The sequence below is a fragment of the Coregonus clupeaformis genome, unplaced genomic scaffold (assembly GCF_020615455.1).
Source record: "Coregonus clupeaformis isolate EN_2021a unplaced genomic scaffold, ASM2061545v1 scaf0001, whole genome shotgun sequence".
Taxonomy (NCBI): Eukaryota; Metazoa; Chordata; class Actinopteri; order Salmoniformes; family Salmonidae; genus Coregonus; species Coregonus clupeaformis.
In genome coordinates, this window is record NW_025533456.1 from 290,338 (window position 1) to 303,045 (window position 12,708).

The 12,708-nt window shown below is 41.1% G+C and overlaps 1 pseudogene; it reads right to left on the reverse strand.

The window, feature by feature from the left end:
• Positions 1-7,793: 7,793 nt before the first annotated feature.
• Positions 7,794-12,708, reverse strand: part of LOC123482937 — a 28,604-nt pseudogene continuing 23,689 nt past the window's right edge.

The following is a 12,708-nucleotide window of genomic DNA, read 5'->3' on the forward strand; positions in this document are numbered from 1 at the left end:
TGAATATATTGGCTATAGTTGAAGCTTAATCTGCATTATTTTTTATTTATTTTTATTATTGGAAATGTGAGGACTTTTTTTCTGTTAAAGTTCGGTTGTTGTTATGTTTTTGTCTTTGGGTTGGGGTGAAAATACAAGAAAACGAAATATGTGTAAAAAAAAAAAATAATTAAAGGAAGAGTTAGAACCTTAACTAGTTGCATTTCCAAGTAATGACACAATCTGCATTAGTTTTATGACAAAGCTTGGTAGCTTAATGAAATGCAATTATTCTCATGTCAATATTTTTTTTATTTGGGTGATATAGAATTTACTCCTTGCATAAAAACAAAACAATTGTCCTTGGCCTTAATTAATGTTGCACAATACTGTAAAAAATTTATCTTGTAAACATCATGATCATAGATTGAACCATACATTAATATCCAAAACAAAACATCCCAATCTCTAAATGTGTGTAGCTATGATGTAGTATTTTACTTGTACAGAAATGAAAACAAAACAATTGCATTGAACTACACTGAATTTTGCAGTTACAAAATATTGCCTTTTTTGTGAAGCTACATGATCCATGTACTAAAGATAACAAAAACAACAACCCTAACCTCTAAACTGTTGCTAGCTGTGCTGTGTAACAGGACTGTAACTAGGCTGTAGCTGTAGAAATGTGCTGTCGCCTGTGTTGCTCAGGTCTTGACAGTGAGCTGGGCCTGTCCATACACCTGCCTGAAGCCCCGTTTTATATCTGCCACATGTCCAGATATTTCTCACATTCTGATGGTGCCCACATTTTCACGTGTCGACACATAATTATGAACAGTTTTCCTAGTCCCTCCCTGTATGCAAATTATTTGACACATATTCTTTCAAAATAATATTTATTTATTTTGAGACACATTGATGCCCTAAGTCAATGGCGCCACCTGTCAATGAATTTAGAGGGCTGACGATTATTTAAATGGTTACACTGTCCAGATCCATCTACACTTGTAAGATATCGTGACACAATGCGTCCCTGACTACCTCCGGAAGTGGGCAGGATGATCTGATCAAAATCAGATCACAATGGGTCTTTTAATCATTTACACTTGTCTAAAAATGTGGGCACAATCAGAATGTGAATATGACGCACATACACATCAGATGGCCTGGTGAAATCTGATCCTCATTCTAATCTTTTTACTACATCTAGTGGCCTGTTTGGGTATTGAACTTACTACTGCTTATAGAGCCAAGGACCAGAGATATGGGGATTCAGAAAGACAGGCGCACTGACAAACAGAACACAGAGCCAGATGGAACACTGAACCAAATAAGTAGAACACAGAGACAAAAATTTTTTTAGTTTGGCCACACAATACTCCTAAAGATACAGCAAAACTAAGCAAAAAGTGTAAGAGGTTTTTTGGAGACACTTATTACAACTTATTGCAAGTGTTGCTGACAATCCCCTTCTATTAAGAGATGTTAATGGGAGTTGACGAACAGCGAGCATCCACAGTTTTGGCTTTCGTTTTTAAGTATGCATTTTGGAAAAAGATACCATAAATACAACTATTGAAACCGTCTACAATTTCCATCCTCTCGCTCCATCATGACATCCAGGGGTTCAAGCTCCAACCTCAGCTTTTTCCTGATCAGCTTGTTTGATTTGTTTTATTTTGGTGTCATACACCAATTAGTGTCCAGTCCATATGGGCTTATAAGACACTTTATTCAAGCATGTGTGCACAAAACTACATAGTCTTTTACAGTGCCTTGGAAAAGTATTCACCCCCTTAGCTTTTTTCCTATTTTGTTGCATTACAACCTGTAATTTAAATTGATTTTTGGGGGGATTTCATGTAATGGACATACACAAAATAGTCCAAATTGGTGAAGTGAAATGAAAAAAATAACTTGTTTCAAAAACGTCTAAAAATAAATTACGGAAAAGTGGTACGTGCATATGTATTCACCCCCTTTGCTATGAAGCTCCTAAATAAGATCTGGTGCAACCAATTACAATTTAGTTAAATAAAGTCCACCTGTGGGCAATCTAAGTGTCACATGATCTGTCACATGATCTCAGTATATATACACCTGTTCTTAAAGGCCCCAGAGTCTGCAACACCACTAAGCAAGGGGCACCACCAAGCAAGCGGCACCATGAAGACCAAGGAGCTCTCCAAACAGGTCAGGGACAAAGTTGTGGAGAAGTACAGATCAGGGTTGGGTTTTTTAAAAACATCCGAAACTTTTAACATCCCACGGAGCACCATTAAATCCATTATTAAAAAATGGAAAGAATATGGCACAACAACAAACCTGCCAAAAGAGGACCGCTCACCAAAACTCACGGACCAGGCAAGGAGGGGATTAATCAGAGGTAACAAAGAGACCAAAGATAACCCTGAAGGAGCTGCAAAACTCCACAGCGAAGATTGGAGTATCTGTCCATAGGACCACTTTAAGACGTACACTCCACAGAGATGGGCTTTACGGAAGAGTGGCCAGAAAAAAGCCACTGCTTAAAGAAAAAAGTAAGCAAACACATTTGGTGTTTACCAAAAGGCATGTGGGAGACTCCACAAACATATGGAAGAAGGTACTCTGGTCAGATGAGACTAAAATTGAGCTTTTTGGCCATCAAGGAAAAGGCTATGTCTGGCGCAAACCCAACACCTCTCATCACCCCGAGAACACCATCCCCACAGTGAAGCATGTTGGTGGCAGGGGGGTTATGCACGCTCAAGTTGTTTTTTTGTCTTATTTCTTGTTTCACCCAAAAATATTTTGCATCTTCAAATTGGTAGGCATGTTGTGTAAATCAAATGATACAAACCCCCCAAAAATCAATTTTAATTCCAGGTTGTAAGGCAACAAAATAGGAAAAATGCCAAGGGGGGTGAATACTTTTGCAAGCCACTGTATGCATAATCAATGGATGTAGAGCTATCACCTTGTGACATTGCAACAAACAGATTATTTGCAGATAGGACAGAGTCAAAGGAGACTTCAACTGAGTACAAGGCCATGGAAATAGATCAGGCTAGACATAATTCAAACAAACAGATCATTTATTACAATGTTACAATGTGTAATAAGCACCAGTCGTTAAAGGCTGTACCTACAAATTGATGCCTGTTGTACAGGAATCTTGCAGAGAGTAGCTACAGGTAAAGGGGATACCTAGTCAGTTGCACAACTGAATGCATTCATCTGAAATGTGTCTTCAACATTTAACCCAACCCTTCTGAATCAGAGAGGTGTGGGGGGGCTGCCTTAAATCGACGTCCACGGCGCAGTTGTTGTTGGGGGTTAATCGCCTTGCTCAAGGGCAGAACGTCAGATTTGTCCACCTTGCCGGCTCGGGGATTTGAACCAGCAACCTTGCCATTACTGCCCCAACGCTACCTGCCAGTATGTTGCAGCTGGGTTAAATACAATCTAGTTAGAAGGATATCACACACACACTTTATAAAAATGATAAGGTAGGGCACATCAAACGGTACAGAAGCCACACAATGGTTCCAGGTGAATAGCACAGCAAACTGCGCACAGTGAGATACCACACAAGGCTGCAATAGTTAGTTACACTAAGCAAAGCTATAAATAAAATGTGCTATACAAATGTTCCCCTTGAATATACATATTAAAATACAAACAATTCAATAGGTTGTGCTTTAGCTTGTTGGGCACTCAGCTGCCACACTAAGATACAAATAATTACTCTTTCATACTTCAATATAGCTTACCAAAGGTCATCGTCATCATCAACAATACTACTACTACTACTACTACTACTACTACTACTACTACTACTACTACTACTACAACAACAACAACAACAACAACAACAACAACGCACCAATACTGCAACCGCTGTGGCAACTTGGCATCCAGCCAATACCGCTTCCTAATCGGACATTATGTGGTCCTCTTTTAGAGGGGCACAGGTGTGCTCAATCATCTCGTTACCTGGAAGCAGGCAGACAAATATATTCAATCACAGAACACATTCAACACAAATGAAAACACACACAAAAAAACTACCAGTAACAGGGAATCTTGACCATGTTACAACATTATATAATATTTATAGCCTGTGTTCATCATGTAGCCAGAACACTTCAGGTAATTGTCCCCCATGGATTGTGAATGTTGAAAAACGATTCCTATTTAAACTTGATGTCTCTTTCAAACGTATAGCTTGTGTTCATGACTAAAGTTATCAAAGCATTATTTCTGAAAGGAAAGGCCTCAACAGTCCTTGAACGTCCTTATCATTGCGTGGTATCTTCTCCATAATAGCCTTTCTTGGGTCTACTGAGTTACTTCCCCACATTTCAATCATCCACTCTGTTACTTTCTTTCTTGTAGCATTGTTCTGCTTTCCTTTTGTCATTTCAGGCAGATGAAACTGTTCATCACTGAGTTGATCCAGAATGTTGGAAAGGGCCTCCCTCCATTTCCCCTCAGAAAACCAGGCTCCTGTTGTAAGATAAACATGTTTCATCCTTTTAAAAAGAGCCATTTCTGTCATATTTCACACAGAAAACAGTTTTTACAATGGAAGCTAGAATTTCATTCAGAAATTATACTGTATGTCGATCTAGACATCTACAACATAAACCACAGCAACCATTGTAATTCTATTCACTGCAATTATTTAGAATATTTTTTTTAAATCCTTCTGCAATGTTTGATTTTGATCGCTTGAAATCCATGCTCATACATACAATGCTGGAAAGAAGAGGAGGGCACTCAACCAACGTTAGTCGAGGTGCAACCAAATGTTTTAATCATCATTGAAAACGAAAAGGCGCAATACTTGCTCACCCTTAAAAATGCATTGTTTTAAGTAAGCAATGTTAAAAGATTAACATTATGTCCTTAAATGACCTTCATTAAAAACAATACAATGCGTAAATATTTTTTGTCCGTCCCAGGCTTCTGAAACCTCAGGTCATAAACACCTGCACCTCGTTCCTCTAGTAGGACTCCATAGTCTAGAAGTCAGTAGTCTGAAGATAAGCAATGATTCACAAATCCATTTTATTCTGGATTAATTGAAGTAGAATTAACCTAGTCATGATTTAATTGAAGCTCTGTCTGGGAAACCACCCCATAATGTTATATAAAATGTTCTATTTAATTATCTGGTCAACACAATCAACAGGCACTCACCAAACAATGAAGCCATCTTCTCATGAAGACAAGTATCCTCTGCTCAAATGACAGAACACGAGCATGAAACTTCACGACGTTCCACACGTATCTGTACAATCTATTCAGCTGAAGCTGTTTCCTTCCCTCTGCCTTCGTTCACTCCCCTTTATGGATCTGAGACAACTGGGTAGGTGTCAGCAATAGCTCCATCTAGTTTATATATAATAATACAAACAATAGATATCTCTAGTTTATATATAATTATAATAATAATAATATAAACAATAGCTCCATCTAGTTTGTATATAATAATAATACAGTGGGGGAAAAAAGTATTTAGTCAGCCACCAATTGTGCAAGTTCTCCCACTTAAAAAGATGAGAGAGGCCTGTAATTTTCATCATAGGTACACGTCAACTATGACAGACAAAATGAGAAAAAATGTTCCAGAAAATCACATTGTAGGATTTTTTATGAATTTATTTGCAAATTATGGTGGAAAATAAGTATTTGGTCAATAACAAAAGTTTCTCAATACTTTGTTATATACCCTTTGTTGGCAATGACACAGGTCAAACGTTTTCTGTAAGTCTTCACAAGGTTTTCACACACTGTTGCTGGTATTTTGGCCCATTCCTCCATGCAGATCTCTTCTAGAGCAGTGATGTTTTGGGGCTGTCGCTGGGCAACATGGACTTTCAACTCCTTCCAAAGATTTTCTATGGGGTTGAGATCTGGAGACTGGCTAGGCCACTCCAGGACCTTGAAATGCTTCTTACGAAGCCACTCCTTCGTTGCCCAGGCGGTGTGTTTGGGATCATTGTCATGCTGAAAGACCCAGCCACGTTTAATCTTCAATGCCCTTGCTGATGGAAGGAGGTTTTCACTCAAAATCTCACGATACATGGCCCCATTCATTCTTTCCTTTACACGGATCAGTTGTCCTGGTCCCTTTGCAGAAAAACAGCCCCAAAGCATGATGTTTCCACCCCCATGCTTCACAGTAGGTATGGTGTTCTTTGGATGCAACTCAGCATTCTTTGTCCTCCAAACACGACGAGTTGAGTTTTTACCAAAAAGTTATATTTTGGTTTCATCTGACCATATGACATTCTCCCAATCCTCTTCTGGATCATCCAAATGCACTCTAGCAAACTTCAGACGGGCCTGAACATGTACTGGCTTAAGCAGGGGGACACGTCTGGCACTGCAGGATTTGAGTCCCTGGCGGTGTAGTGTGTTACTGATGGTAGGCTTTGTTACTTTGGTCCCAGCTCTCTGCAGGTAATTCACTAGGTCCCCCCGTGTGGTTCTGGGATTTTTGCTCACCGTTCTTGTGATCATTTTGACCCCACGGGGTGAGATCTTGCGTGGAGCCCCAGATCGAGGGAGATTATCAGTGGTCTTGTATGTCTTCCATTTCCTAATAATTGCTCCCACAGTTGATTTCTTCAAACCAAGCTGCTTACCTATTGCAGATTCAGTCTTCCCAGCCTGGTGCAGGTCTACAATTTTGTTTCTGGTGTCCTTTGACAGCTCTTTGGTCTTGGCCATAGTGGAGTTTGGAGTGTGACTGTTTGAGGTTGTGGACAGGTGTCTTTTATACTGATAACAAGTTCAAACAGGTGCCATTAATACAGGTAACGAGTGGAGGACAGAGGAGCCTCTTAAAGAAGAAGTTACAGGTCTGTGAGAGCCAGAAATCTTGCTTGTTTGTAGGTGACCAAATACTTATTTTCCACCATAATTTGCAAATAAATTCATAAAAAATCCTACAATGTGATTTTCTGGATTTTCTTTTCTCAATTTGTCTGTCATAGTTGACGTGTACCTATGATGATGATGAAAATTACATTTACACAATTACAGGCCTCTCTCATCTTTTTAAGTGGGAGAACTTGCACAATTGGTGGCTGACTAAATACTTTTTTTCCCCACTGTATAAACAATAGCTTCATCTGCAAGTGTAGATCATTGTTTTACAAATAGAAGTGCACAGATCTGAAATATTGCCAAACCATTCTTTTATTTGGGTGATATAAACATTTTTGTGCTAGAAGTCAAAAGTTAAAACAAAACAATGGCACTTAACTTGTCCTTAACTTCATTAAATGTTGCATCCTGTAGTTATATTTTGTGAAACAACATGATCATAGATGCATTCATTAAAATGTTTAACAACAAAGCAACCCAATCTCTAAACTGTTGGTAGCTGGGCTATAGTTGCTACATGTATGATGTAGTTGTATTTTACTTGTAGGCTATAGAAGTCATGTGAAAACAAAACAATTACATTGAAATACACTAAATGTTGCATAGTTACAAAATATTGCCTCTTTTGTGAAGCTACATGATCCATGTACTAAAGCTAACAAAAGCAACAATTCAACCCTAGGGCTCTATTCAATCTATAAAGCTGAAGCGTTACAGATTCCGCAATAGAAATATAAAGGTAATTTCCAATTGAGCCGACATATGCAGCGTTTACCATGAATGCTGTCTCCGCTAAAGCAGGTACATTGCCGCTTTAAAGCTGAACTTCCGCTATGCGGATTGAATAGAGGCCCTAATCTCTAAACTGTTGCTAGCTGGGCGGTAACAAGGCTGTAACAGGGCTGTAGCTGTGTTGTCTCCTGTGTTGCTCAGGGTTTGACGGTGAGCTGGGCCTATCCGTACACCTGTCTGAGGGCAGCACAGTCCAGACTGGCCATCAGCTTAGTGGGCCCCTCCCTACGGGGGGTGAAACCCTCCGTCCACGTCAGGGACGAGCCTGCTGTGATCAGACTGGAATAGAAACATACAAACAGTACATGAGTGACACACACACACACACACACACACACACACACACACACACACACACACACACACACACACACACACACACACCTGTAATGTTTAAACTTGGGTGGCATGACTCTTGGCCCCTCCACACGAACATACACATCCTCCAGGTTAAACTTGAATGGGTTGGTGAACTCCACGGTGACCATCATCTCCTCACTCACCTTGGCCAGACCAGACACCTACAGGGAGGCAGATGACAGTTTAGAACAGTCCTGACCCTAGCTGTGAAGACCCAGCTAGGATCGGGAAATGCAGCATATTTGGAAAATCCAGTGTACTTTATATACAGTACAAATTGATTCATTTTGTGCTTTCCACGATGTGCACAAAGTTACCACCAGGTGACAAGACCAGGAAAAAGTCCATCAAACTAGGTCAGATCACATGGTCAGTTCACATGGTCGACAAAAATTCTCAGCCTCAGATGAGTGTCAGCAAAAATGTCCCCCCCGTGGATTAATATGTTTTTTTTTTATTGAATGTAATTTAATTTAATCCAATATAATTTAATGGTTGAATATTGGTTGGATGGAGAGTTTGGGGTATGTAGCATTATATGACCTAACTCTACAGAGAGTTTGAGGTATGTAGCATTATATCACCTAACTCTACAGAGAGTTTGAGGTATGTAGCATTATATGACATACCTCTACAGAGAGTTTGGGGGTGTGTAGGGTGACAACTCTCATGGTGGCGATGATCTGGCCAGTCTCTTTGACCTTCCCGGTGGCGATGAAGTGGAGGTTGGCCTGCTCCACCAGCTTTGTCATTTATTCCTGGGAACGCACCTCCATCACCTGCTTCTCAGCTGGGAAAACACACAGGGATGACTTAGGATATGCTTTGTCTCGTTGAGTTTTATTTTCATTTTCATGTATTTTCTGTGGCTCCAGCTTTAGAAATATGGTAGAGCAACTAGCTTGCTGCTAGTAGAGAGAATGTTGATCTTACATGCACCCCCTTACACAAACGGACGGACACACACACACACACACACCCTACTCAGCCCCTCCTCCTCCCTCAACCCGCCTACCTTTCTTGGGATCCAGAATCACTCTAGGGGTCTTGAAGAGGAACTCAGAGCTGGTGACTTCAGTGTAATACACCACGTTGCCACTGATGTACACGTCCACAGTACGCACCTGGTCACTCGTGTTGTTGAACTCCAGCTTCAGCTCAAAGTCGTCCCACACCCTCACCTCGATCAGGGGCATGTCCAGCTCCACGTCAGCCTCCGGAGGGGTGGCCTTCTCACGGTGACAGCCGTACTCCTCTGCCTTCTCCAGCACCGTGCGCTCCTCAGGACTACCTGTTGATGTGGGACACCACAGATGAGAGGGAGAGATTATTAGGTCTCTCTCAGAAGTAAAATCTGAGTTTCTAGAGTGTTGGTACCCCATTTATAAAGAGACAAAACCCCTTCTTTTTACATTTTGTTACCTTCTTTAGGGGGTAAGATTCACGTGATGGAAAGTCAGATATGGTGGGGAGTTACTACTTTTTATGACACAGAGGAGTGAGCAGGAACTGACACAGACTGACACTTTTTGGGCCGGTTTTCCAGACACAGATGAAACCTAGTTCTGGACTTTAAAACACTTCCAATGGATATTCTCGATATAGCATCCCTTTTATTCCAGGACTATAGGCTCAATCCATGTCTGGGAAACCGGCCCTTTAAGTGTTTGCTCTGTGATTCTCCCTCCATCCCTCTTCTCCTACCCTCAGGGAACTTGTACTGATCAGTGATGTCACGGCGAGCGTCCTGGCCGGGCACTTTGGTCACCACCATCCTGCCAACATGGCTGCTGTTGACCTTGACAGGCTCCAGGGTTCCGTCTCTGGGGTTCCGTGAGTAGAACACCACATCACTGTTCACCTACAGCACAGGAAGAATGGGACACGTTCATCATGTAAAACACCAGTAATTAGTCAATTAGTCATATATTTGGTCATATATTTAGTCATATATTTGATCATATATGTAATAATGTAATATATGGTCATATACAATGCATTCGGAAAGTATTCAGACCCCTTCAATTTTTCCACATTTTGTTATGTCTCAGCCATATTTTTTCCCCCTCAATCTACACACAATACCCCATAATGACAAAGCGCAGACTGGTTTTTAGAATCTTTTGCAAATATATTAAAAATAAAAAACACTTTATTTACATCTCCTTTGCTATGAGACTCGAAATTGAGCTCAGGTGCATCCTGTTTCCATTGATCATCCTTGAGATGTTTCTACAACTTGATTGGAGTCCACCTGTGGTAAATTCAATTGATCGGACATGATTTGGAAAGGCACACACCTGTCTATATAAGGTCCCACAGTTGACAGTGCATGTTAGAGCAAAAACCAAGCCATGAGATTGAAGGAATTGTCCGTAGAGCGCCGAGACAGGATTGTGTCGAGGCACAGATCTGGGGAAGAGTACCAAAAAATGTCTGCAGCATCGAAGGTCCCCAAGAACACAGTGGCCTCCATCATTCTTAAATGGAAGAAGTTTGGAACCACCAAGAGTCTTCCTAGAGCTGGCCACCCGGCCAAACTGAGCAATCGGGGGAGAAGGGCCTTGGTCAGGGAGGTGACCAAGAACCCGATAGTCACTCTGACAGAGCTCTAGACTTCCTCTGTGGAGATGGGAGAACCTTCCAGAAGGACAACCATCTCTGCAGCACTCCACCAATCAGACCTAGAGTGGCCGGACGGAAGCCACTCCTCAGTAAAAGGCACATGACAGGCCGCTTGGAGTTTGCCAAAAGGCACCTAAAGGCTCTCAGACCATGAGAAACAAGATTCTCTGGTCTGATGAAACCAAGATTGAACTCTTTGGCCTGAATGCCAAGCGTCACTTCAGGAGGAACCTGGCACCATCCCTACAGTGAAGCATGGTGGTGGCAGCATTATGCTGTGGTGATGTTTTTCAGCGGCAGGGACTGGGAGACTAGTCAGGATTGAGGCAAAGATGAACGGAGTAAAGTACTCCAGAGCTCCAGAGTGCTCAGGACCTCAGACTGGGGTGAAAGTTCACCTTCCAACAGGACAACGACCCTAAGTACACAGCCAAGACAACGCAGAAGTGGCTTCGGAAAAGTCTCTGAATGTCCTTGAGTGGCCCAGCTAGAGCCCGGACTTGAACCCGATCGAACATCTCTGGAGAGACCTGAAAATAGCTGTGCAGCGACGCTCACCATCCAACCTGACAGCGCTTGAGAGGATCTGCAGAGAGAAATTGGAGAAACTCCCCAAATACAGCTGTGCCAAGCTTGTAGCATCATACCCAAGATGACTCGAGGCTGTAATCTCTGCCAAAGGTGCTTCAACAAAGTACTGAGTAAAGGGTCTGAATACTTATGTAAATGTGACATTTCAGTTTTTTATGTTTTATAATTTGCAAAAAATATATATATATAGAAATCAGATTTTGCTTTGTCATTATGTGGTATTGTTTTTAGATTGATGAAAAAAATAATATTTAATCCATTTTAGAATAAGGCTGTAACGTAACAAAATGTGGAAAAGTCAAGGGGTCTGAATACTTTCCGAAGGCACTGTATATAACCATATATATTACCATATGTATTACCATATATTTAACCATATATATTACCAAAATGTGTATAGGTACTGTATATTCACTGTTAGACTGAGAGTTCACTGATTCAAACTGATGCAAACTAGAAATTAGCTTTCTTGGTAAGTGGCCAGTAGGGGTTGAAACATTTAGTATACTGTCCTGTGCAGTTAGTGTACTGCTCCACTAGGGTGGCTCATCGTTATAGTCTTTACCTCAGCAAACACGAATGGTGCGTCGAACGGGAAGCAGATCTGTCCATGTTTGATGGCCTGGACGGATGCTGGGCCACACCTGTACATCCCTATAGAAAGACACATTAGGTATTTTATTACAAATAAGTAAGCTCCAGTTCCCCACCAGCACCCCGTTGTCTTCATGAGAGTTCAGCTGGGAGAAAGAGAAAGAGAGGTGAATATGCTGTAGTTTGCGTCCTAAATGGCACCCAATTCCCTTTATAGTGCACTTCTTTAACCAGAGCTTTATTGGCCATGGTCAAAAGTAGTGCACCTTTTAAAAGCCTACATTGAGTTGCAAGTTCAAATCTGTCTTCTGTATAAATCTGTACCTTCTGTATAAATCTGTACCTTCTGTATAAATATGTACCTTCTGTATAAATCTGTCTTCTGTACAAATATGTCTTCTGTATAAATCTGTCTTCTGTACAAATCTGTCTTCTGTATAAATCTGTCTTCTGTATAAATCTGTCTTCTACGTATGCCTCCATTGAGTTTTACTTATAAATCTACTATGTGAAAAGGTTGTAAGAATGTTGCTATCTGAATGGGTTCTCTGTGTTTCATTGACTGGTGGTAACCCTCACCATGGCTGAGGCCTTCCGGGCTACTTTGATGGCGTCGCCCCGGTTGGTGATGGGCATGGCAGCTTTATCCATGATGAACAGACAGGTATCCAGCACCCCATAGTCAAACTGCAACAAGCAACGTTTAAAATTGAGGATTCACTTGTAAATATGTGTATGAGGGTTTTGTAGTCAGTCTTTGTATTCAAAGCAATACGTGTGGAAAATCTCTGTTGCACGTCGGGCCAACCAACCCCATTTATCTGTGACTATATTCACGATACAGCATAGCTTAATTAAGAGACATAGTACATAGTGCACTAT